The following is a 12,467-nucleotide window of genomic DNA, read 5'->3' as shown; positions in this document are numbered from 1 at the left end:
CAGTGGGAGGAGTGGCCACGCCGCCGGCCCTGCCAAGCCCTCCTCTGCTGAGCGCCAGCCTCCAGCACCCAGCACGGCCCCCCGGGACCCCTGAGAACCCACCTGAGCCCCCCAAAACCTCTGGGAACCCAGCCAGCCCCTCGGAGGCACTTTGTTCCCTGTCCCAGCTTGCTGCTGCCAGTTTTTTAACTCCATCCTGGCCAAAAAAATCCTAAATGTTCTCTCCCTACTCGTGTCTCTGGTTTAATTACAGGCATCTGTGCATGGAGGGCTTACACATGGACAGTCCCCATGGATGCTCAGTGTCGGTGGGACACACAGGTCCCCCCACTCTGGGTCTCAGGGAATGGTTATAACCCCAACGCAAAACAGAATAAGGAGGGGGGAAAAAAATACCAGAAAATATTTCCAAGATTTCCACTGACCGGAAATAAAACAAGTCCCAAAAGTCAAGTGCTTTTAAAGCAGCTTTCATGACTCAGTTACAGGGCCAGGACCCCCCAGGTGCTGTCACAGGACAGAGAGCAGTTGCCATCCCCCTGCTGCCAGCACCCTGCACCCGTGATGTCTCAAAGCCAGGAGCTTTGAGCAATCTTGGGCTTGAGAACTTGACTTTTCCTGGAGCCCAAGATTAAAACCTCCCCCATGCAGCACTGGAGCTCTCCCACACCCCAAAAAATCCTGTTGCTTTTTGCCTCAGCTTAAAACAATCCTCTCAAATCCACTTTTCTGGCCTATTTTCCCATCCCAGTGTTTTCCTGCTCTAGAGATTATGCCCCCCTTGGGGCACAGCCTACGTAGCCACTGGACAAGTCACCTTCATGTCTCAGAAAGTGCCCTCAAGAAAGTAAATTGATAATGAGGTGACAATTTCACACACACCCGCCCAGTCCCTACCCAGATTGCTGCATGACCAGGAAAGCTGGGGCTGCAGTAATGCAGTTCAGCAACATGGAGTGAGAAGAGATGCAACTCTTCTGACTCTCCCATTTAAAAATATTCTGGAAAAGCACTGAAATGCTCATATGTCAATTTCACTTCATGCAACATTTCCCACGTGACTTTTTAAGCTAAAAGGGTGAGGTTTTCCCCCCTCAAATGCTATCTGCCATGGCAAGGATGCTGTAGCTAACAGGCTTGCCCCATGACTGATGCTGTTAGGGGGGCACGGTGGAGAACAAGCCACAACTAATCAATTGCAGGACACGTTTTTGTCCCTATCTCAGAGTTTCCATGCACCCTCCTTAACATCTCCCCCTCCCTTGAAGCTCCTGTGCTCCCATCAGCTCCAGAAAGGAGCCATCCTGCCAACCCGCCCTGGCGTGTTCGGACGGGACCTCGCTGCACCCGGCTCTGCTCCCCTGGGGCGAGGGTGCAGCATCCCGGCAGCATCCCAGCAGGGTGTGGGGACTTTCCCCCCCTCCGTGCCCTGTGTATGAGTGGGATGCCAGGGACTGCTGCTCCTCTCCCAGAAGGAAGGAGGGCAGATGGAAAAGTGTTCCCACAGCCTCTCCCCCAAAGCTGGGGGGGAGATAAGTAGGGTGACATCCTGCAGTGGGGATGTGATCCAAGCTCCCCTCGGAACTGCACAGCATTCCCTGGGCAGCTCCTGGAGCATCACAAGCTCTGATGAGCTGCTTCAGTCAGGAGGGTTTCGGCAGTGGCACCATGCTGGGGTGACCCAAGCATGTGCAGACACTGTGCTCATGCTGGAAAAAAATCCTATTTCTCCCTTCTGCTGGGATTAGGCAGCTCATGATAGCAGCACAGAGCAAAGTAACAATCCCCTGGGACCTCGTTAAGTCAATGATCTTCATTTCATTGCACACCTCCTCACCAGCTGGAAGGAGCCAGGGCCAGGGGCATCACAAAATACGGGAGCTGGGATTTCTGGGAGGGCTGCTTGGGGGCACAGGTGGCAGCAGAGTATCCCAGTCCAGGGCATTCAGCTTTGCTATGACCAAGCAGCCAGTCAGGGCCAGGGAACCTACCAGCTGGTGAAATATTTTGGAGAAGTACTTCCCCAAAGAGAAGCCACGGCAGCTGGCGTGCTGGCAGAGCAGGGAAACCCCTTGATTTAATCTCCTCTAAGCTAAAAGCTCCCAAAAAGCACTTTGCAGGCTCCAGGGAATGCTGCCGGAAGCTCCTCATGACCTTTCACTTCTTTAAAAGCAAAATTGGACCCTAAATCTGGTTCCCTCCTGAACAGGCTGGCTGCATCTTCCCACTGCTGTCCCTCCGGAAAAGGGGGATGAGGCTGCCCTGCCCAGTGTGGGCTCATCCTGTCCCATAGGAAAAGATAGAGGGGAAAAGGGAGGGGAAGAAGGAGGGGAAGAGGGGAAAAAAGAAGATAATAGGGGGAGGGGAGAAGGGTGGGAGGAAGAAAGGGGGGGGGGAGAGAAGAGGGGAGAAGGGGGGAGAAAAGGGAAGGAGTAAAGAGGGGAGGAGGAGAAAGGGGGGGGAAGGGAATAGAGGAAAAAAAGGGGGCATAGAAAAGGAGGGGGAGAAAAGGGGAGGGGAAAGAGAGAGGAAAAGATAGGAAAAAGGGGGGGGAAAGGAGGGGGAAAAGAAAAAAAAAAAAAGAGCCTCACTCAGCTCCTGGTCACTCTCCCCACTGAATTTGGGGAAGGGATGGGGACCCTGCCCCAGCTCAGATCAGCCCCTTCGCAGTCTGCAGGCCAGACCCCCAGCAAGAGCCAGGCAAGCAGAGCCTGATGGACAGACAAACGGACAGACAGCAGAGGGAGCCTCAGGCTGAGCAGATCGTGGAAGCATCCTCAAGATACCCATTTTGCTGCTCCTCATTAGGGGCAGACAACCCACACTGGTCACACCAGGGACCACTCCTCTCCCAAGCCCAGAAGTCACTAAGGTCCAGGCAGGGACCGGAATCAGATTTTGGACAGAATGCAGGCAGGGAGATGGAATCTTCCATCGCATCTCAAGGGAAAGTCTCTAAAAATATGTGGGACCCTGGGTATGAGATGCCCCCAGTGCAAAGCTTTGAGTCCAAAAAGATGAAGCAGAAAGGGCTTTGATGCAAACAGTGAATCCCACTGCTAAGAGACTGAGCCAAGGAGGGAAAGAACCTCTAAGGGCACACCCTGCTCAGCCACACGCCCCTGGAGCTGGGGAGGGATGGAGCTGATGTGGAGCATCACCGTGGCACTGTTTCCAAGGACTTTCCCTCAGCAATCAGGGGCTTTAACTAACAAATTTGCCCGTTATAAGGCTATTTATATCCATTTTTTCATTTGATTTGAGGCCAAACTTCCTTCAGCCTGCAGGCAGGATGGCTGCAAATCACATCCTGCTTTTGGCCACCACTAAAAATCTCTCTGGTCCCTTTAAAGCAGCCACACCAACCAACACAGGTTTGCGTTGGAGGGTTCTCCATTAAATGGCCCCTGGGACCAACAGGAAGAATGCCTGGGGTCAGCCCCTGGATGTAAACACATCACAGCCCGACCACCTTTCCAGAGCCCCTGGCACTTCAGCAGCTTACCACAAGTTGACCAGATTACCAGCAGTGATGGCAATGCTGCTGTACGATGCTCAAGGAAGCACCATCCTTCAAAGGGCACCAAACTGCAGCAGAGTAAGCTCTTGGGACCATCCTTAGAATCAAAGAATCATTCAGGTTGCAAAAGAACTCTAATATCATCAAGTCCAACCATCAATCCAACACTGAAATGCCAGCCAAGTGCCACATCCATGTAGATTTTAACACCTCCAGGGATGGTGACTTCACCAAGGCTCTGGGATGCCTGTTCCAGTGCCTGACCACTCTTTCAGTAAAGAAATTGCAATTAATACCCAATCTAAACATCATATGGTGCAACTTGAGGCCATTTCCTTTTGTCCTATCACTGAAACAGACTCCCGCCTCACTCCAACCTCCTTTCAGGGAGTTGTAGAGAGCAAGAAGGTCTCCTCAGCCTCCTCTTCTTCAGATGAAAAAATCCCAATGCCCACAGCTGCTCCTTGTAAGACCTGTGCATCAAACCCTTCACCAGCTTTGCCCATGCATGTCCCCTTCCATGGATGCTGCTAGGGAAGGAAAGAAAACCTTGACCCTGGCACAGCCAAAACACCGGATGTGAGAGAACTCATGAACCAAGCCGAAAAATTCGGCAACTGTCAGCAGCAGATGGTATCTATAAATCCGACCAATGTTTGGGATTTTAATCCGCTCTTCATCTGAAAGCCCAAACAACAGTTGAAAGGCCCTCACAGAGACGCACGCCGCGGATATTGCCACATCCCAGGCCGCTGACCTCCCAACTGGGGGACAGCCCCTGGGGAGAGGCGGTGGGACCTGGGTCCCAGAGGGGCACTCAGACAGGCAGATGGCAAGGCAAGGGTGGCGAACAAGGATGTAGGAGTGCTGGGCTGGCACGAGTGACAGCACCCATCATGGCCCCAAAAATGATGCAGGTGCCAGTTTGCCAGGAGCTGCCTCCAGGACAGCATCCCACCCCTGCCTCCAGCTGCACAACACCCCCGAGCCCCCGGGACCGCAGCGTTCCTAAACATTTACTCATGGAGAGAGCCAGAAACATCCTCCTAACAAATTCCTCGATAAGATAAACTGTGAAAGTGTCACAACTGCCTCAGGGAGACAACAAATAACCCCGGGGGGTGGGGCAAGGGGGAGAATAAGGGTGGCCATGCAGACCCCTGTCGTTACCTGCATTCTCTTCCCGCTCCCATACTGAGCAGAGATGGAGGCACCCGCTGCACAGGAGCATCCATCCTACCCATCTCTGGAGTATTTGTGATTTCTCAGTTATCATGGGAAGTTATGCAGGAAAGGGTGGCAGGCAGGGCAAGGAAAGTGCAAAGCAAACAGCCTTACTGCCAAGGGTGGCTAAAAATACCCCCTGAGGATCAAGCCCCCTGGCACACCAAGAGTTAGGTCTCACTAAAAGGCATCTTGTGTTTGCCTTGTAACTCATTAACCTCCAGCAAGGACCAGGAGCCCTGAGATGGAGACAGCATAGCCAAGAGATGCTGGTGTCCCCCCTTTTCCCCTTCTGCATAGACAGGAGGACGAGGCAGTGGGGGCAGAGAATGGGGATTGAAGTGACTTTGGCCTCCCCAGGAAACAGATGGTGGAGAGGGGCCATCAACCTCCAGGCACAGCCCAACCCAAGGGAGGTCTTGAAAAGTGCAAGGAGATCTGTTTTAAAGGGTGAGCTTGGCATGACTTGTAGCCCCCAGCCACATCACCGTGTGTGTCATCCCCCTCCCAGCCCTGCCTCCACAGGGGCCACCAGCTCTGCTTCCCATCATTTGCCTCCCTCCAGAGCCCACCGACAGCCTGGAGATAAGGGGAGGGGAGGCAAGGGAAGGAATGCGACCCCTTTGCTCCCCCTCCACTGTGTTAATAAATCACCTTACAGACTAATTGCTCCTTGGGGAGGGGGAGGAACACTCCCCCCCTCCTCTCACCCCTCACCGAGGTCCTAGCTCAGCCTGGAACCACACTCCCAGGAAGCCCCAGGTTTCAATCACGTTCCTGGCATTCCTGCCCCAGCAGGCAGCTCCAGCAGAGCCCCCCAGCCACCCCAGCTACTGTCTGGGCAGGGACAGGGGGGGCTATCCTGCTTATTGAAGGCAGCGACTCAGTTCCCTCTTCCCAGGCACATACTTATCCAGAAACAGAGGGAACCAATGCACCCAGCATCCCAGCTGGCAGGTGGGTGCTGTGCTGAAGGACAAGGGGGGAATCAGGGCTGGGTTTACGAGCCCACTTGATGCTATTGCAACCTGCTCATTCTGTGCAAAACAAAGCAGAGGAGGACAAACTACCCAGGTGAGGAATGCTTCCCTGAAGCTCAAGGGAAGTCACAGAATCAGGGAATCATTTAGGTTGGAAAAGATCTCTGAAACCATCAAGCCAACCATCAATCCAACACCACCAGCCAACTAAACCATGTCCTGAAGTGCCACGTCCGCATGGTTTTTTAACACATCCAGGCATGGTGACTCCACCACCCTGGGCAGCCTGTTCCAATGTCCAAGTCTTCCACCATTACATGGCAGAGAAGCCAACAAAGCTAAAAATGTCAGGACACAACTCCCCCATGTGTAGTTCCAGCCATGGAGCGGGCTGGGCCCCAAAAAAAGACTGAGAAAGGTCCCATGGGACACACTGCTCACCCCTTGCCCATACCCAGATGTTAAACCACCCATGTCCAAAAGCACTGCCAGAGGGTGAATCTGCACCCACTTTGAAGGCTGCATGAAAATCCTGGGAACTGCCTGTTCCCAGCTGTCTTCCAGGGCAGAGGATTTCCTTTAGCACAGAGGAAAACACCAGCACAACCCAAAGCAGTTCACCATACAAAACACAGAATGAAGCAGTATCTGAAGACAGGACGGCATGGCACAGCATCCATCCCATGGCACAGCATCCATCCTGCATCCATTGCAAGCCAGGGATGTCGGGTGCTACCTGGTCTGTGCTGCTGGAAGAGGCAACTGCTACATCTTGTGGATGCTTTATGGAGCCTCTCCACAGCTTTACTGTGAGGGAAACCCACGTGGCAGGTCATTAACCTCATACTCAGTGTGGTTCACAACAAAGTCCAAGCTCACCAGGCTGCTGTCAGACCAAGTGGCAAGAAACACTACTTTGCCAGGGAAATGGAAGAAAAAGAGGGTTTCAGAAGGGTGGTGTTTTTTGGTTGGTTGTTTTTTGATTTTTTTTTACTTTGGCTGCAATCTTCTACTCATCCAACCAGCCTGGATCTTGTCAGTGCTGCCTCCCTGCAGTGCAGGGGACTTTGTTTAGCTTGGAGCCTCTAGAAGCCCCCAGCTGTGCTGGTAATAAGACTCCTTGTCCGCTCCGTGGTCCTTCCACCTCTCTGCACTCCTCAGACAATAGTCAGCCTGTGCTGCTGACTTTGGCACCGTTTCCCTGCTCTTTCCGAAGTTTCCTCTGCACCAGGCAGCCAAGCTTGGCCATCCTGCTTTGGCATCGTATCCCATTGCATCTCATCCCAGAGCTGTCTGCTGAATATCCAGGCTTCATCCCAGACTTCACCCCAGCTTTTGGTTTCCCCAAGGTGGGGACACAAGAGGGTGAAATGCCCATCAGACCTTTTTGGGGCAGGTGCTGGGGTCAAGCTATTTAAAGCCTTCTCTAGCAGCTTGGAGGTGAGGTCACTCAAAGAGGAAAGCACCATCTTGCCCTTGAACTTTCCCAGCTGCACATGTCCCAACACTAAATAAAAAATAAATCAGTTGAATGCCTTGAAATTGAGTTGAATGAAGACAAGTTGATGTCAGCCAAGGCTGAATCCCCTGCTCCCTGCCACAATCACATTCTGGTTCTCCACTGGCATGGAAAGGACGTAAGCTGCAAAATTTAAACCTTTCAAAAAAGTCCAAGCATTACCAGAGAATGACATTAAAGGGGTCAAACTGGTTGATGGTGGTGGTGGCTGATTTGCTGGTCCATTTAAGTAGAGAGGACCTCCCTTAGCTTCAGCACTGGAGAAGCCCAGCAAGACCTGAGTGAGGCAAGAAAACATCTTCCCTCTCCAAACAACAACCCAACACACAGGCAAAAGATCTACTCATCTTCAGAACAAGCAGGAAACCAAAACCCGTTGTTTGATGAATCATTCCCTTTTCCAATTAATGACTTGGCTTTAAAGGCAAAATATGACATCAATAAATAGCTTTAATGCACCAGAGCTGACCACCTGTAACGTGACAGATGTCAAAAACAAGGATAGGTGTAAATTGAGTTCCTGCTCGTGTGCAGATGGGGATCCAGGAGCAGGTTTGCCTCCCCTGGCTACAGGTGTGATGCCACTGCCAGGCACTGTCTCCAGCATCACCATCCCAAAGCACAGCAGCCAGCACAAGGCAAGGACAGCCCCATGGCAGAGCCCCATGGGTCCCTACAAAATCTCTGGGATTATAAGGGTTAAAAAAAAAAAAAAAAAATCCAAACCACACACACAAAAAACCCCAGCAGGCATGCCTGAAGAGGAGGATTAGAAAGAATAGGGCCATTTCTCAGCGAAGACTATGGCAACATAAATAGAAAAGTAACATTACACTCAAGACCAGGGCCCTTTCGCTTTGCTCCTGCCCTACAATGCCACTATTGTTTTGCTGACAACTGGTAATTATCCCAAGCTGCACACACTGGTATTCCCACCCTTTAACCGGGAGGGATTTTGCTGCCTCCGACCCTCTGACACCAGCAAAAATTCACATACCACAGGGTTCAAAGGGGGGGCGGGCTGGAAAGCTGGCTGTACGTCATTAGGGGACCTCCATTTAGTCATCTGGAACAAACAAAGCTGTTTGGGATGGTTTTGTTCGCCGTGACCACACTTGGGGTTCAAGGTGCCCCAAAATAGCAGGGGGTCTCTTCCCCCATCTAGTGTGAGCAATACCCATCACCACACACCCACCCCTTGATGAAAAAATATTCACCTCCCAGATATCCTGGTCAAGGGGGTGCAACCTTTCTCAGCCTGGCAGCAAAGAGGAAACTGTGAAGAAAATAAAACATCCATTGGAGGTAGAGGTTTCCCCCTCTTCTAAAAAGCTCGGGCACCCCTGGGGATCCTGGCCCTGCCCTGCTGCCCGCTGTGAGGGGACTGCAATGGGGCTGAGTGGGACCCATCACTTCTTAGTTGGGAGAATCACAGTCCCAGCCTCTTCAGACCACCAGAAATCCAGCCCAGCATCAGCACCAGCCTCAAGACAGATTAAAACATTGTCACAATATAGAACTATGGTTTTTTTTTCCCTTTTGCAGGATGGTTCACGAGCTATAAAGACCAGAAAAAGAACAAAAAAATGCTGCTTTTTTATTTTTTTTTTTTTTGTCACAGGCTGCAGGCAGCACAGTCAAGGACAGAGCAAGGCAGGGGACACACACAACAGCCGCCAAAAGACACAGCTACAAGCACAAAACCAGATGCTCTGGGATTTATTGATTTTTGTTATTATTATTTCTTCTGCATTTTAATTACAAGATCGCAGAAGTTTCTTCCTAACGGGAGAGCTGGAAACCAGTTTTTCCTGCAGCAAGGCCAATTCCACAAATGCTAGCAGTGACCTGCAAAGATTAAAAAGCCCCATAAATCAGCAGAGCTTTATCTTCCCTTCCTTGCAGTGTCACCAGCCTGTTTCTCCAGGGTGGGTTTTTCGTTGTTGCTGTTGTTTTAAGCACCCAAGAGAAAAGAAATGGCTTCTAAAACCCCACTTAACCCATCCCAGCTGCAGAAAAACACCAAAAATCCCACACAAGCAAAAGAAGCTACACTACAGGACTCCAGGCAAGCTCCAGCCTGTCCCCCTGCAGTGCCCGGCTGGGTTTGGGGGGAGTGAACCCCCCTTCTCCCAAGCCTGGAGCCCCGCCAGCCCCTTTTGCCTAATTAAAGCATGTGGACACTTGCAGGGTGGAAATCCAGCAGCTGGAGCACGGAGGCTCTGGTGTCTCCAGGAGTGAGCCCCACCACTGGACCAGCACACCCTGCTCCTAAGGATGCTGAAGCCTGAAGGAGGTTGCAGGGTTGGTGGGTACCCAGCCAGGCCCAGCTCCTCTCCATCACCTGCTTGGCCCCAGTGGTGACACCACAGAATCCACCTTTAAGATCATAGAGTCCAACCATAACCTAAGCACCAACCATTAACCCAACCCTAACAAGTTTAGTGCTCAAACCTTGTTACTTGGCACATCTACATGGCTCTTAAACACCTCCAGGGATGGTGATTCCACAACCCCCCTGGGGCAGCCTGTGCCAGTGTTTAATTATCCTTTCCCTGAAGAAGTTTCTTCTAATATCCAATCTAAACCTCCCCTGCCACAGCTGCAGAATAAAGACAGAAACTGCTTTTGCTTGGAGAGGGTTGCTTTGCACCCACCTTTTCAGAGATCTGGGAGCACAGTGGGGTGGGGGGGGTGAAGGCTTGGCCCCTCTGCAAGGAAGGGAGGGCAGGAGAAAGCCCGGAAGGGGCCACAGCAAAGCACAGGAAGGGCTTAAAAGATTAAAATGGTACAATGTTATCAGCAGGCAGCTGCCCAGTGCCCCCTCGCCACGTATTCCAGGGGCTCTGACTGTCGGGTCTTGCTGTGTGGCACTCACTGGGATACCACCCACGGGATGTTGGGGTGCCAAATGATGACACTGCCTGTACCCCTGAACCGGGCATGGGTGGCAGAGCATCACCAGCAATGCTTGGAAGCAAAGCAAGGTCAGCCAAGAGCTCAAGCAGCAACAGTGGGCTAAAAGAATTAAACAGCAAAGCGAAGGTAATAGGAAACTGGTTTTTACTGGTGTTGGAGCAATTGCTGTTCATCAGGCCACACCACATGAGCAACAGCCCGAGGCCAGAGAGGTGCTGGTCAACAGCAACCCCCACACAGCATCAGTCCACAGGCTGTACTGGGAAGTCCATTTCTACCATAGGAGTCACATTTACAATGACACATCCTGTCCCAAGGGCCTGGTGGGACATCCACCAGCCTGTTTGATTCCCCAAATTTCCCAGCCATTGCACCGAAACTAACCAGCAGGAGCTGCCGGCAGAGCCTGGGGCACAGGGAGCGGTACCGGGACTGCCCCACTTCATGCCCCCTGCCCGCCCATCCATGAGGAGCGGCACGAATCCGGACCACCGGGCCGGGATGTGGAGGGGGAGCCAGGCAATGCCCGCCTTACACCAGTGCATTAATCCTGTTGCTAGGACACCCGCGGGTGAAGAAATACAACACTTGACGGATTAGCGTCTAGACTGGCTGACCTTTCCCTCTGCTCCCGAGGTGGAACGAGGGCGAAAATCAGGCGAAGTTGCCTAAATGGAGGAGTTTTGTAGTGTGGGGCTTTTTTTTTTTTTTTTTTTTTTTTTTTTTTGGGTTGTTTTTTCCTTTTTTTTTTTTTTTTTTTTTTTCCTGGGAGCCAGGGAGGGAGGGGACATCGCTGGCACTGAAAGAGCCATTTCACTACCTGCCGCCGGAGAAGGGATGTGCAGGAGACGGACCGGGTCTTGCAACCTGCTGCCAAGCCTCGGCTTTGCCCAGCAACCCAGCCGACAAAAGAGCCTTTCAGCAGAGAGGACGATGTCAACTCCGCAATTAGCAAGGGAAAAGAAAAAAGAGCCGAAAGAAGATTATTACCTCCAGCAGTTGCCTCTGGGGGCCCCTCTCAAATGGTTTTGTTAACTCTTTCGGCTGAGCCCAAGGAGGAGAAGGTGGGGAAGGAGCCAGTGGCCAGAAGGACCCAGGGTGGGTCCAGCCAAATGCCAGGGTGGCATCTCAGCTTCACAGGAGGGTGCGAGGAGGAAACCCGTCCTGTTCTGTCCTGTCCTGTCCCTGTCCCTGTCGGGGCAGGCTGGCAGCAAGCAATGTTTCTGCGCCTGAGCTCCAACGCTGGATCAGACCCAGCAGAAACCAGGATCACAACCCTCCCACATCCTGGCTTGGAAGGGACCACACTACAGCTACCTCAGTCTTCCCACCCCAGCCGTGGGGAACCCCTGCAAGATCAAATGTTGACCTGCATCCTCGAGGAAATAGAGGGCAGGTCACCCAAAGCAGAGCAGCTCACCCCAATGGTGCCACTGTCCCCTACCCCAGAGGCATCACTCGATGTCAACTCTCCCTGCAAAAACCCACCGAGAGAGCAATCCCAGGCTGGCCCTCCAGCCTTTCAGGGGTTTTGGCAGACAAGAAGTGCTCACAGTATGGGGACACATGGGGACAGCTTGCCCTTCTGCAAGAGTAGCCCTGGGACCATGGGGCTGTGGAACTCGCCTCTGAGGAGCCAGCGCTGGCTCCTCCATGCCCCAAGGGTGCCCTCAGGGACTGAAACGCTGGGCTTGTATCCACACAGGGATCAAACAGCAAGCCCTGGGAATAGTGGCCCCCAAAGCAGCTGCAGGAATAACAACCAGTCAGTGAAATCCTACGCTAAAAGCCCAAAACCTACATGTGATGTTAGCACACACCTTCCTCCACCCAAAAAGTCCCACTCTGCAGATTCTAATCTGCTAATTCAAGCAGATTTAGTGGCAGCAAATATCATCACTGATCTCTTCTGTGCCACCTCCTGTGCACTCCATGACAGGCTCTATAGAGGAGAAGCCCACTCCCCAAGCAGTAGGAGGTAATGTCCTTACAAAATACAGGACCTCCTGGCTCTGAGAGCACCCATCCCCTCCCCAAAACAAATTATGTATGTCCTCAAGTTGTGCCAGGGGAGGATTAGATTGGATACTAGGAAAAAATTTCTTCCTTTGGGCTTCCCCTGGCACGGGCTGCCCAGGGCACTGATGGAGTCACCAGTCCTGGAGGGACCTAAAAGCTGTGTAGGTTAGTGGTGGCAGTGGGAGTGGTGGGTTAATGCTTGGCCTCAATGATCTTAAAGGTCTTTTCCAACCCAAATGATTCCATGATTCTATGACCCAGCACTCAACTATGGAGCATGAATTCA

General features: G+C 52.3%; 1 protein-coding gene and 1 long non-coding RNA gene across 2 annotated transcripts in view; both read right to left on the bottom strand.

Annotated features, from left to right (window-relative positions):
• Positions 1-12,467, bottom strand: part of COL18A1 (collagen type XVIII alpha 1 chain) — a 42,953-nt gene that overhangs the window by 19,623 nt on the left and 10,863 nt on the right. The gene's annotated exons all lie outside the window — the stretch shown is intronic.
• On the bottom strand, positions 8,962-10,867 carry LOC139797266 (uncharacterized). The gene is made up of 2 exons (XR_011726381.1): positions 10,547-10,867; positions 8,962-9,091 (listed from the first exon to the last, which is right to left on the bottom strand). It is a non-coding gene; the product is annotated as an uncharacterized lncRNA (long non-coding RNA).

The sequence above is a fragment of the Heliangelus exortis genome, chromosome 6, assembly GCF_036169615.1.
Source record: "Heliangelus exortis chromosome 6, bHelExo1.hap1, whole genome shotgun sequence".
NCBI classification, from domain to species: Eukaryota; Metazoa; Chordata; class Aves; order Apodiformes; family Trochilidae; genus Heliangelus; species Heliangelus exortis.
This window is presented reverse-complemented; position numbering and strand designations above follow the sequence as displayed.